Source organism: Lonchura striata, chromosome 4A, assembly GCF_050655825.1.
Source record: "Lonchura striata isolate lonStrDom1 chromosome 4A, ASM5065582v1, whole genome shotgun sequence".
Taxonomy (NCBI): domain Eukaryota; kingdom Metazoa; phylum Chordata; class Aves; order Passeriformes; family Estrildidae; genus Lonchura; species Lonchura striata.
Window position 1 is genome coordinate 16,049,486 of NC_140742.1, and position 13,437 is coordinate 16,062,922.

Genomic DNA, 13,437 nt, shown 5'->3' on the forward strand with positions numbered 1-13,437 from the left:
AAAAGGAAAGTTTCATGAAGTGCAGGAGACAGAAAACTTCAGTTGGTGAGGAAGAAAGAACTTGGGGATGAAAGATAAATGAGAGGTGACCAGGGCTGGAGGAGCCTTTGACAGGTCTCCTGCTGCCTGGCAATCAGAGAGATTGTCACGAAATACCCTCAAACACCTGGAGCAGCTGTGCAGGGGGATAGATCCTCCCTGGGCTGAAATCCAGGCCAGGGGGAAGCTGCACAGCAAGCTCAGTCCCCAGGCCCCAATCCCCAGGTTTTCCTGAAGAAATCTCCCTGTCTTAGTTTGAAAAGCTAGGTGTCTGCTAAGGAAGGCAGGAGCCTCCCTTGAAATGGAAAATGTAAAGCTCCTCCCTATGAATTATTATAATTTTGAAATGAAAAAGCTCTCAGGCAAAGATATGGGAGTAGGAATAACAGCTCTTTACTAGGAAAAATAAAAAATACAAATGCAATAGTACAAACAGCACTGCAGAGTCAGAGCAGCCCTGTCCCCTGTGGGTCAGGGAGGTGGCTCAGCCCCATCCCAGGGGGGCTCAGCCCTCCTGCAGTGCCAGCTGTGCTTCTGCTGGAGCAGGATCCTGCACAAGGGGGGAGTTTTCCTTGGAGCTCCAGGGCTGGGGGAGATGGGCCTGGGCTCCTCTGGGAATGCAGGGGGAAGAAAGCTGCTCCTCTGGGAATGCAGGGGGAAGAAAGCTGCTCCTCTGGGAATGCAGGGGGGGAGAAAGCTGCTCTGGGAATGCAGGGGGAAGGAAGCTGCTCCTCTGGGAATGCAGGGGGAAGGAAGCTGCTCCTCTGGGAATGCAGGGGGCAAAGGCTGCTGTGCTGTTCCCAGGTCAGATTGTATCCAGGTAGGAATGTTTGGCTCCTCCCCTGGGTGCAGCATCTCCCCATGGGATGATGGAATTTTCTCAGCCATGCAGGGACACTCACTGGCCATGAACAGGAGATAATTAATAATTAATGGCCCATGGACAGAAGAGATCTCCTGGAGGGAGGATTGGCTGTGGAGAGATGAAGAAAACTGCCCAAAGAACAGCAGAGATCTGCCCCAGCTCTGACAGATGGGAATTGAACACACACCCCCGTTTCCAACCTCAGGCACTCCCATTTCCCTGGGCCAGGCCCAGGCCAGGCTGTGCTGGAGCAGAGCTGCAAAGAGTTCCGTGCACTCATCGATTTGCCCTCCAAGGAACCAGCTGGGGCTGAATTCTCCCTCCATCAGGGGCAGCTGCACTCCCTGGAGCCTCTGGAGCCACGGGAAGCAGGAGCCTGGGACAGCTTCCCCCTGTTCTGGGGAGAGGAAAGCAAGGAATGGGAAGTTCTGCTCCAGCCAGGACTGCAGTGCCCACCAAGGGACTCGGTTTTTTTCTTTGGGTGCTCTCTGGAGTGAGGATTGTTTTCCTGGTGTGATATCCTCATTTACATCCTCTCTAATCCAGAGGCTTCATTAAGAAGGTGCCAAGAATCAACATTTTGACTGTTCCAGCCTTTAAGTGCCAAGGCTGGATAATTTCTGCAAGCTGAAGGAAGGAAAGTCCCTCTGTAGGCAGCTGCCACTTGTTCCATGGCTGCTTGAGCCATTTTTGGCTGCAGCAGATGCCCTCCCCTGGGTTTTTACCCTCCCTGGACACATCAGTGGCAACTCCCCTGGCTCCCAACTCCCTTCCATCAGGTGTCCTGCTTCAGGATGGATTTTCTGTGGGGCAGGATGGAGTTTCCTTTGGGCAGAAAGCTCCTGGCAGGAGAGGAAGGAGCCAGCCTACTTTGCAAGGCTCATTTCTGTCTCAAAGTGTGGACATGAGGAAGGTGGAGAGGGTGGGATGTGACTTCAAGGCAGATGGAAATGCACAAGAACAGTTGCTTAGCACCTAAAAAAGTCAGGCCCACTCCTTCACAAGATCCGTGTGTATTTAGGGATCCAAACTCAAATCCTGGCCTCTGAATAACCCAAACCCACCACAGCTCTTTGGCAATGTGTGCTGATGAAATAAACAATGATATTAAAAATCACACGGTCCTGGCAGCAAGCAGGGGGGCAAATTTCGTGTTGCCTGTGCTTGGGAGCTTTGCTAGCCATTAAAGAATGAGAAAGAGCAGGAAAAGGTGCAGCTCCACGAGGATTCCTCAGCCCGTGGGGCAGTGGGGATCAGGCTGCAGCCTCCAGCCTTTGTCTGAGCAGGAGATGCAAATTAAAGCTTTGAGACAGAGGTGGATATTCCACAGGGACACTGTCGGATGTGGTGCTTGGGAATGGGTCCAGCATCCATTTCTCTGGGGCTGGATCGATGCAGCACAGCAGGACAGAGGCAGAAACGGGCAGAGGAAAGGCTGTGGGAATGCTGGGCAGGATGAATGTGCTCAAAAGCGCTCGGAAGCTGAAAAGGTTTCTTGCACATTGCACTCTGTTTCGTACTTGATTAGGAAACCTCACCTGACGAAAGGAGCGCGAAATTACCGGGTTTAATGGCCAGAGAAGGGGAGAGAGCGGCGGAATTCCCGTCAGCTGCCCTGCCTTTGTCTCAGGCTCTCTCTGCCGGTGGCCGCGGCTGGCTCGGCTTTCTGTCGGTGACCTGATTCCGCACCGCACGCTCCTCCCAGCTCGGAGAGGCTCCCATGTGATGCGTTCTTCCCCCTAAATAAAGTTGACAAATTCGGCTGGGCTCAGATGGTGCTGCCGAGGGGGTGCGGAGCGCTCCCACCCTCGCTGCAGCTGCGGCACCGCGGGCCAGCGGCGCCGGCTCGGGTCCCTGCCGGGCTCGGGGTCCCTGCCGGGCTCGGGGTCCCTGCCGGGCTCGGGTCCCTGCCGGGCTCGGGGTCCCTGCCGGGCTCGGGTCCCTGCCGGGCTCGGGTCCCTGCCGGGCTCGGGTCCCTGCCGGGCTCGCCCTGCCCGGGCTGCCGGCCGCACGCAGCCCCGGAGCCGCAGGACGCGGCCGGCGCAGGTGAGTGAGCGGCTGCGGGGCTCCTTTGTGCGGAGCCGCGGGCGCGGCAGGGAGGGACGGAGGGAGGGAAGGGGCAGCGGGGCGATCCCGGACCGGCCCCAGCCCCAGCGCCGTGCCCTGCCCGCGGTGCCCGGGGCAGTGCCCTGCCCGAGGGATGCGCCTCCGGAGCCGGCTCCGGGAGCGGCGGCGCGGGCAGCGCCTGCGGCAGAGCCCGGGGATGCTCCGCTGCATCCCGGCCCCGCGGGGGCACGGCTGGCACGGCTGGCACGGCACCGAGATCCCGTGTGGGAGGCTGGCACGGGACAGCACAGCACCGGGCAGCGCGGGACCGGTGTGCAGGCTGAATGGCACGGCACGGCGCGGCACTGGGCACGGCGCTGAGATACCTGCGTGCGAGGCTGGCACGGCACCAGCGCTCCGGCTGGCACGGCACGGTGATGCCTGGGCTCTGAGGCTGGCACGGCACCGCGCCAGGCAGCGTGGGAGCGGTGCGCAGGCTGGCACGGCACGGCACGGGTGCGCAGCTGGCACGGCACGGCAGCACCGTGTATCACTGGCACGGTCCCTGGCAGGCTCCAGGGCTGCCCTGCCCGCCCCGCTGCCCCCGGCCCGACCCGAGGCCACTCGCGGTCCCCACGGGGCTCCCGCTCCGGCCCAGGTGTGCCCGGTGTGCCCCTCCGGCGTGGGTGCCAGAGCTTCCCCGAGAGCGGCACCCCGGTTCCCAGAGTAGCAGGCACCCCTGGGCACACCTGGCCCTGCTCTCCATCCCTGCTCAGGGATCCCTGAGCCCCCCCATCCCTCCCTCCCGCACCCCGAGCTGAGCCCCTGGGGGTGCCCGAGCCCTCCCAGCCCCGGCAGTGCTGCCGTGGCCATGTCCCAAACCCACACGGCTGTTCCCGTCTGGAATGGGGTTGGGAGCTCAAAGGAAGGGCGGTGCTGGAGCACGGAACGCTCCCGGTCTTTATTCCCTCCGTGCCTCCTTCAGCCTCGGCGCTGGGACCAGTTCGTGCCCAGCAGCTCAGCTCCCCGGGCTGCAGCTGGGGAGAGCAGGGAAGGATGCTCCTGCTCCCCTGCGGCTCCCAGATCCCACAGAAACTATTCCCAGTCTGCGCAGTGGGAAAAGAAATGTGGTTTTATTCCAGAAATGTACAGACAAAGTAGCTGCCTCTAAACTGACACTCATCACTCCCCCTCCCAGCCCCTGCTCCCTCCCACCCTTTAACTTCTTCTTTTCCTGCACAATTTAAAGGTGAAATTCCCTGAGCAGTGAATTTATTGCTGTCCTAGACTGGGCCTGTCCATCAAGAGCAGGAGCGTTTTCTTTTGAAAGGAGATGGATGAAAACTGGAATGTTCAAACCAAGCAAATCTCTTGGTCTTTTGCAATATTTTTAACAAGAAATCTATCCCTGCAGGAGTTTCAGTCCGATTTGAGATCCAAGAGAAAGGCTGCAGTGTCCCAGCTGTAATAGATTCCCCTGCTCCTGGTAGGGCAGGAGAAAATGGGAAAGGAGAGATTAAATAGGGAGGGGGACACAAAACCAGATCTGATTTGTTCATCCCTTCACAATTAGGCTGGAATTAAATCCCTCCTTCACCTGCACACAAAATGAGAATTGAACAAAAGGGCCATTGATTGGCTTAGGGTTGTGTTTTATGAAGGTTCTTAGGTTTGGGGTTTTCATTTGAGTTCAGCTCTAAACAGCTTTCAGTTTCCACCTCCCTTCTAACTCAGCAATTAATCATCCACCTCTGCCTGAACTGCTTGTCCTGGCTCCAAAATCCTGTAAGTTTGGGGCAAACAGAGCCTGAAAACAGCAAATGGGGAAAAAAACCACCACTGAGCAATTTAAGCTCAATGCAGGTTTGGGGACTGCTCACTGCAGGGCTTGTGTTTGCACAGAATAACATCTGAAATTATGGACCAAGGGGAAATTCCCAGGCTGCCTCTGCAATCACAGGATGGAAGTGCCCCTGACTTTGGAGGGGAAGAGCAGCATAAAAAATGAGTCTGAACCGAATCAGCAGTGAGTGAAGCACAAAATTTCATTTCAAAGGGACAAAGAATCCCCATTTTGCAGGATGCACTCTTGGGCTGGTGATGGAAGCTCCTGTGGCAGGAATGGCTGAGCAGGAAAATCCACCTTCCAAAAGCAGGAATCGTGGTGCTGCTTGGAGAAAAACAACCTCCACAGAGCTTTTAAAAGGCAGTGAAGTCTCTTTGGAAGGGAACACCTGGAAAGAAAGAACATGCTCAGAGAACCCCTGGATACAGCACTGTTCTCCAAGCTTAAAAGGGAAAAAAACCAGACCCTTTTCTAGATAATAATAATAATAATAATAATAATAATAATAATAATAATAGTAATAATAATAATAATATTCCTGTGAAAATAATAAACCCCAATGTCTCCTCCTCACATGTTTTTGCCAGCTCAGTCCTCACACCTCTGGGGAGCATTTCATGATTTAAAGCCACCCTAAAAATGGCATCTGAGCATTCCAATGCCCAGGAAAATAAACTTTCCTCACATTTCCTGGACAAGAAGGTTACAATATCTGTCCAGGTGCCTTGCAGTGGCTGCTTTAGGGGGGGAATCCATCAAGTGTTCAGTGTGTCCATGGCTGAGGTGCAGTTTGCTCCTGGGAACAGGAACCATTCCACAGGGATTTGGACTTTGCACAGAGCAAAGCTGAGATTTGCCAAGCCAGGCAGTGACGAGGAGGCTGTGATCACACCCTCAAAGCTGCTGCTGCTTATCAAATCACACTTAGGCTAAATTAACACATTAAACTATCAGAGGTCACCAAGAAAATCAGTGGGGTGAAAATCAGCTTCAAAGAGAGCCTAAAGCCAGATGCACCTGTGGCTTTAATTAATCTACTCTTCAAGGATTACTCGACTAAAATGAAAACCAGAATTAGCCTCTCGTGGGTTCTCTGTCAAACAAACACCCAGGAAAGCTGCACCTTGCATTTATGGCCCTGCTGAGCACAGCCCCTGCCCACAGCAGCCCCTCTGGATCCCAAAAATGTCCATGGGATTGTTCTGCTTGGGATCCTCCAAGAAGAGGGAAGATGGGATCAGGTTCAGCCCTGAAATGACCTGGTTTTGTTGTACACTGAGTTCTCCAAGCCCAGGCAGAATCAGGATCCCAGGTTTTGATCCTTTTGTAGGAACACAGCTCTCCCCTGGCTCGTGGATCTGGCCAGGGTTGGAATGAACAATCCCAAAACTCCCAGCCTTTTTCTCTTCTTCAGGAACAACAAGGTCAGAACATGCTGGAGAACAATGAAGAGCAGAGATCTCTTGTTGACTGGGATAAAAGCAGGGCTGGAGTTTTGTACATTTAATTAAAAGATTAATTAGCCTGCTCCAACCTTTCCCTAAGGTGCCAGTTCTGGCACTGGGTGGAAGCACAAGGGGTTTATGCAAGTGTCCTTCCTTGGGGTGACCACGTGGAAAAATCGAATACAGATCATGTTTCCTCTTTGGAGGTTAACAAAACAGAAGAAAGAGATTTAATGTGAGGACTTTGCAGGGAAATGTGTGGTGTTGAGCACCCACAAACCTGGTGACACTACAAATACAGTGCATGGGGGCAGCACACACCCCAAAGGACACAGAACCCCAGGAATTAAACTGAGCAGCACTTTGGAGACTTGGAACCTGCAGATTTCCCAAAGAATTTTAAGCATCCATAATTAAATACATATAAATTTATGGGCCTATTTTAAATACTCTCAAAGCCTGGCCTTCTGTTGCTATGAGTTTATAGAAGATGCAGCAAGGCTAAAACATCTTGCTGTGTTTTTCCAAGCATTTTCTGCCTTCTCCCATCCCTTCTTCCTCCTTTTCCTCTTCCACTGCTCCCACTCCCTTTTATCTGAGCACAAGTGCTGGAGTTGATGTCTCCTCTGCTCCCCAGCTCAGGGGGAGGAGGAGAAAGAACCCTTTCCACGCCAGGTTTAAGCGTGAGGGACACCTTTCATCCCAATGTTTTCACATCAAAAAGATGCAAATGGAGAGAGAGGAGCTGCATCCTTCCCTAATGCAATTAAAATGGAAGAGGCAATTTGAGAGGCAGCAGGGGAGATTTACAAGAAAGCTGAAGGCAAAAGGGAAAAAAAGCAAGCCTGAAACTTTGTTAAAAATCAATATATATTTAGGGTTACATGACTATGGGAGCAATTCAACAGTGGGAAGAGCGTGGTGAGTGGAGGGTGAGGAGATGAGACACAAGACAGAATCCAAGGCTCTCCTGCTGTCAAAGAGATTTTTTCTCTCAGCTCCTAAGGAGGGTTTGTAGTTTCAGGGCAGTCACCTTTCCTTTAAAAGCTGCTTTTGTGTTCCTTTGAGAGCAGGGCTGCTCCTTTTCCTCACTGCTTGGTTTGATGTCCTGCTCAGCCATCAGGAGGTGTGAGTTATCCCCAGGGTCAGGGAAGTGCCAGCAGCTTCCCTTTGGAGCTGCAGCAGCTCACCTGGGATTCCTGCCCTTCATCCTTCCAAGAAACCTGAACATTCCAGACATTGACTGAACTCAGCCTCTCAGACTGAAGTAAAAACCAGACTTCTCCAACTATATAAAAGCCCCAAACCATATCCAATAAAACTTAAATCTGCTCTTCCACACAGCATTTTGATTATTTTATTTATTTATTTTTAGGAACACAATGCAAATTGGCATTTCTGTCTTGACTGTAACACTGATAACATCATTATTACCACGTCTGGCAACCAGAGGCAAGGTTTGCCCTAATAAAAGGGAGGACTCCCAGGGAAATCAAAAAGCTGCTGATGAACATTCTTATCTCTTTTCAGTAATTCAGTATTTGACAGATGCCAATAACCTGAATTCATCATGAGATACTGGGGTTTTTTACTGTCATTTCCTTTGTTCCTCTCATACAAATCACTTCCAACCCTCTCTTACTTTCCACTCTCAAAAACAAACAAAACCCTCAAAAATCTATTTCTTGCTGAGGTTCTCAAAGGTCAAACTTGGAGAACAAAGGGAAGACCATGCCTGTCCTAAGAATATTACAAATCAAGGAGCAGATTTTGTCTTTCCCACATTGTACTGAGTTGTAGTTTACTTTATCACTTGCTAAAAAACACAAGGGAACATGAGCCAGGGTAGGAAAGTCCATCCCAAGGCAAGGACATGCTACACCAAGAGTCTGAGCTTGTATAAGTCCCAGAGTAAAACATTATTATTTCATTAAAAGCTTTAAAAATTAATTCAACTTCCAGCTATTCTAATGTGCTTGCACAAGATGTTTATTCTAACAAATTTCCAGATTTAAAAAAAAATCACATTCTTTTTGTCAATACTTAAATCTTTCTAATATACTTGCATGGGAATGAAATGTGCCCGGCACTGAGCTCCTGAGTGCAATGTTTGCAGGGCTCAGGCCAGAGCCACTGAAGGCTTATGACTCACAAAACCCAAGCAAACAATCTCAGCTTTATTTATTCTCTGCTGCTGGGATTCAGCTAAAGCCTGGAAGTGTGGGACTCAGATTCAGTCAGAGAAAGAAACTGAGAGTTTCTAGCCGGGCAAAAAGCCTGGGAAAGAGCTGGGAAAGAATGTAAATAATTCTCTGTCTCTTGTTTTTCACATTGTTTATAGTTAAATTCTATCACTGTGCGTCAAGCACTGTACACCAATGCATTGCGTTGTTTTCACTTCAGAACCAATGGAGTTGGCCCTCACAAAGCTCTGTATAAAAGAGCAGTGTATTTTGAATAAATTGGAGTTTTACTCTCAGCAGCCTTATAATCTAAGTCTTCTCATTCCCATCCTGCCTCGACAGCGACATGGAAGAGGAAGAGATTTGGGGGATTTTAACGGGAAGTGCCTGCTGAGGATGTGCTGCCAGTGAGATTCCAGTGCTGGGATGTGAGCTGAGCCTCCCTGTGTCCTGTGCCCTGTGCCCTGTCCCTGTGCCCTGTGTCCTGTGTCCTGTGCCCTGTGCCCTGTGTCCTGTGCCCTGTGCCCTGTCCCTGTGCCCTGTACCCTGTCCCTGTGTCCCTGCAGCCTGGCGAGGGGCAGAGCAGCTCTGCTGCCCTGCCTGTCCCTGCCAGCTGCAGCAGCTCCGTCACCCTGGTGCCACCAAGGAAGGACCTTCTCCCTTGGCACTTTTTGGGGTGTCTCCCACCCTTTGCTCTCCAATCTGCTCCCCCAAGTCCATCCCTGAGCAGCAGCAAGGAGCATTCCTGGCCCTCAGGCAGCAGGGGTGGCACTGCTGTGACCCACAGGAGCAGGGGTGACACTACTGTCACCCATGGGAGCAGAGCTGACACTGCTGTCACCACAGGTTTGATCACACTCACTGCAGTCCCACCACAGCCACCAGTGACCCCTCAGAGGCTGTTCAGAAGGGATTTGCCCAGAAAAGCACTTTCCTTCCCCAAAATGCAGCCGGAGCCCAAGCAGAGCGTTGCAGATTTGGGATTTTAAGAGTTTTCCTAGTTTGGGGCAGTCACAAGCAGCCCCCCTGCCCCCTCTGGAGCAGCACAGGGCCAGCTGCATCAGGACTTCTGGTTTTGTTTTCTCCTCCCCAGGAACCCGAGGGCTGTGGGCACGGATGAGGTGAGATCCAGCTTGAGGCAAGTGTGACAATCCAGATTTCCCCCTGCTGAGACTTTCCCCTCCTGGACTTCCAGGGGGAGGTGGGCACTTGGCTGCTCCATAAATCACAGGGGCATTTCTCAGCTTCTCAAGTGCTTTTATTGCTGTTGCTTTCTTCAGGCTACTTGGGAGAGATGTTGAACACTGAAATATTCTGTTGTCACCCCTCCTGACGCATGGCCTGCCAGCAGTGCCACTTGTAGGCATTCATCACAGACGGGCCACAGTGCACTCGGTCCCTTATGTGAAATGAGCTTTCCATCAGCTCTCCCTCAGCAGAACCCGAGTTCTAAACTTCCTTCAAAATCCCCATTCCTCTCTGACTCCGTGAACATATTGTTCCAAACTGGCAGGAAATGTTATTTACGTCTTTTAGCACCAACAGAATGCTGAGCTGTATAAACAGCGCTTATTACTAATCAGAAGGTGCTGGTAATTAGGAAAAGAGACCCTCAGTTCTCTGTGAGCCTGAGTGGGATGAACTTTATTTCTATTAAGAGGATGAAGTGCATCCTATCAAACACAGCATCTGCAAACAATGATGCTCCAAGATCTCTGAAACCTAAATTTGGCCTCCAAGCATTTGGGAGGAGGGTGGAGGGGGATTGGAGCAAGCTGTTTGAAATAAATAGCCCTGAACTGCTTACAGCTCCTCAGAGGAAAATATCCCGAGGCAAATCCTCCTGTCCCCATTGGAAGCAGGGATCCAGAGCAGAGCAGCCTTGTTCCTCAGGTTTAACTCCAAAATGGGATTTGGATCAGGGAGGGAATGGGGAGGGCAGAGCAGCTTTAGGTTTCAGAACTGCTCAGATGAGTGAATTTTTCAGGATTTGTCACACACAGCTCATATCAAAGGCAAATGACTTAAAAGTCTGAAATTCCATCAGAACTGTGGAAGGGTGGGGGGTCAAATTGCAGTTTACAGCTCAGTGCCTGCAGGGGAGCTCACCTCTCACCTCTCCACTAATCTGGAGTGGTTTTTCACCCAGGACCATTCTGCAGATCCCAGATTTGCCATCAGTCAGGAAACCTCAATCCCACTATAACTAAAACTCCAGAGGATTAAAACCCCAAATTCAAACCCAGTCCAAGAGCAGATATACAGAAGCGGGGAAGTTAAACCCCTTCATTAATGTGAGAATTCCCAGAGTTCTCACAAAATCAGTTTGCAGCTGATTTTGTTACTGTGGGTAAGGTACAAAACAGGCCTTTGATTTTCTTCTCTTCTGGGAATATTTTGGTGTCAGAATCCGTGGTATTGATGATTCTGAGATTGTAGAAAGTCTCTGTCTGTCAGCCCCCTGCCAAAGCAGAAGCCATAATTGGTCTGTGCTGGTTTCCAGGTTGTTTATTCTGTTTATCTCTCACATGTTCTGCTGCCCTGCCCAGCTCTGTCCTGCAGGGCAGCGTGTGGGGCTCTGCCCTCAGTGGGATGTGACAAACATTAAATACCAGAAACTCCCTGGGCTGGATTTACAATAACGTGCCAATATCTGTCACCTACGTTGGACAGTGTGTCCCCAGCCTGAACCAACAGAAAAATGCCAACACCACAGTGAGACATGGAGGGTATGAAGAAGGAGAAAAAGGACAAGGCACACCCAATTTCCTCCATCTTGTCCCCTTTGGACCCCTCATCTAGAATCCTAAAATTTTACTTTTGCACCCATGGCACACTTAATTATTACTTATATCAAACACTCAGAGCTGGTAATTCATCCTGTAAGATTGAAAACTCTTTTCCATGGACAGAGATCACAGCCAGTGTCTCTGGGGGCTCTGTCCAGGGGGGTTCCTGACCCCTGCTAGGGTCCCAGACCTGCCAGAGGGAAGCCCTGGATTCTCACATTTTGGGAAAGGAAAAAAATCTCTCACTGAAACAATTGCTGTGATAGAAAGTCACACTTGTTGCAGCACTTATTTTGCTTTCAGCCCCAGGACAAGCTCTGCCACCACTGGAAAACTGATGGTATTTTCTCCACTTATCTCTTGCAGAAAACAAGCAATCCCAAAGTGGCAGCTGGCTGAGCCTTCCCTGCCCCTTGATGAAGAAGGCAGCACATTGCTGAGCTCAGCTCCTGGGAAGAAGCTGCCCTGTGCTGGAGACTTGTGCCACAGGCTGCAGTTCCTGCTCTCCCTGCCTCCAAACCCACTGCTGAGCCTGCCCATGCCTGCAGCACCCGAGGCAGAGCTGGCTCCTGGATGCTGACAGGGCAGCCCTAGATCTGCTTCTCCAGGAATCCTGAGAACACCTCCCCAGTCCCAATGAGGCCCAAGCTGAGGGAGGCTCCTGGAGCTGCACTTTTGGCCTCAGCAGATTATGAGAACTTTGCTGATGTGAACTCCACCAGGGACACGGAGAGCGAGCAGCTGGAGGGGTCCCTCTCGTCCACCATCGCCCTCATCGTCGTGCTGGTCATCCTCTTCTCCCTGGTGATGACATCCCTCATCACCTACTGCTTCCACAAGTGGAAACTCAGAGGGAAAAGACTGCAGAAAGCACAAGAGGAGTATCAGAGAGACCAAGAAAAGAGCGTTTGCCAAAGCACACCTGGACTTGTTTCATAAAAAGAGAAATCCAGGATCCACCATGAAGTACTCTTGAATTACCTGAAAATCATGAGAGAACTGCAAATTTGAAATTTCCAAGCAGATACAGCCTTGTTTTATCTCATTTCTAAGAGTTGTTAGCAGTTTGGAGATTTCCTACCGCTTTATTATACATATATATATATATATATATTTATACATTTAGTCTCATTTGTGCAAAGTAAAACCAATGCAATTATGTATTTTTAATCTCTTCTGTCATTTTAATCCTCGCTGGGCAAACTGTGGCAGTGCCAGTGAGGGTGGGCAGGCCCTGGCACAGATTCCCAGAGCAGCTGGGGCTGCCCCTGGATCCCTGGCAGTGCCCAAGGCCAGGCTGGACACTGGGAGGTGTCCCTGCCATGGCAGGGCTGGAATGGGGGGAGTTTTTAGCTCCATTCCAACCCTACCCCCAATTTTCAGTGTGTTACTGAACCAGTACATTTCAACCTGCTGCTTTCACTCTTTCCCAGCCCCGCTGGAAGGTGAAGAGGCAGATTTGGGGTGTCCCAGAGCAGCTCAGCTGTCCAAAGCAGGGCTGCAGGGGCTGCAGTGAGCGGGTCCCAGCTGCTCCTGAGCCACACTTCAGTGACATCTCAGTGCTGCCTCCACACCAGGGTTGTGCTGAGAGCTGCTCCTGCCATTCCCACGAGCGGATTAAGGACATCCAGTGTCAGTGGAACTCAAATTCCTAAGGGAAGAGACAGCATAAACTCCTTTTTTAAATTAGGCATCAAACCCTTTTTAAACCACCCATACCAATGAGTGTTTCTATTTCCATAGCCTGGCCTGTGATGTCACAGAGAAATGACAGATTTCTTGTGAGTAGCACATCTAAGTCATCTTTTCTAACCAAGTGATGGATGTAATATTAATAAATGTCATTGTTTTATAAAGTAAAAACTATGTGAAGTTGCCACCAGCCCCCTGCTCAAGTCTACAGCTTGCTTGCAATTACCAGTACTGCTGTATGTATTTTTAAACAAGCTATAATACTGTGATGATGCTGTAAACTTACCTCTGTAGGAAAAAAAATGTTCTATTTCAAAATGTCAGGATGAAGGATGTAAATGTTCTGAAAGTGCTATCAACAACAACAACGAAAAAAGAATTTTCACAGAATATTCTAAAGGATTCTGTTACGTGCTACAAATTTATTTTACAAGGGTATTTATGGATCATACAGCCTAGTCTGTGAAAGCAGTACTATTTTATTACAGAATAAATAAATGAATAAATAAGCAGTGAATATCCATGCCCAGAA

The 13,437-nt window shown here is 50.5% G+C and overlaps 2 long non-coding RNA genes across 2 annotated transcripts; one reads left to right on the plus strand and one right to left on the minus strand.

Annotated features, from left to right (window-relative positions):
• Positions 1-410: 410 nt before the first annotated feature.
• On the minus strand, positions 411-3,589 carry LOC146763299 (uncharacterized). The gene is made up of 2 exons (XR_014952472.1): positions 3,337-3,589; positions 411-2,643 (listed from the first exon to the last, which is right to left on the minus strand). It is a non-coding gene; the product is annotated as an uncharacterized LOC146763299 (long non-coding RNA).
• On the plus strand, positions 2,633-13,437 carry LOC110467891 (uncharacterized). Its single transcript, XR_002464936.3, has 2 exons — positions 2,633-2,950; positions 11,580-13,437. It is a non-coding gene; the product is annotated as an uncharacterized LOC110467891 (long non-coding RNA).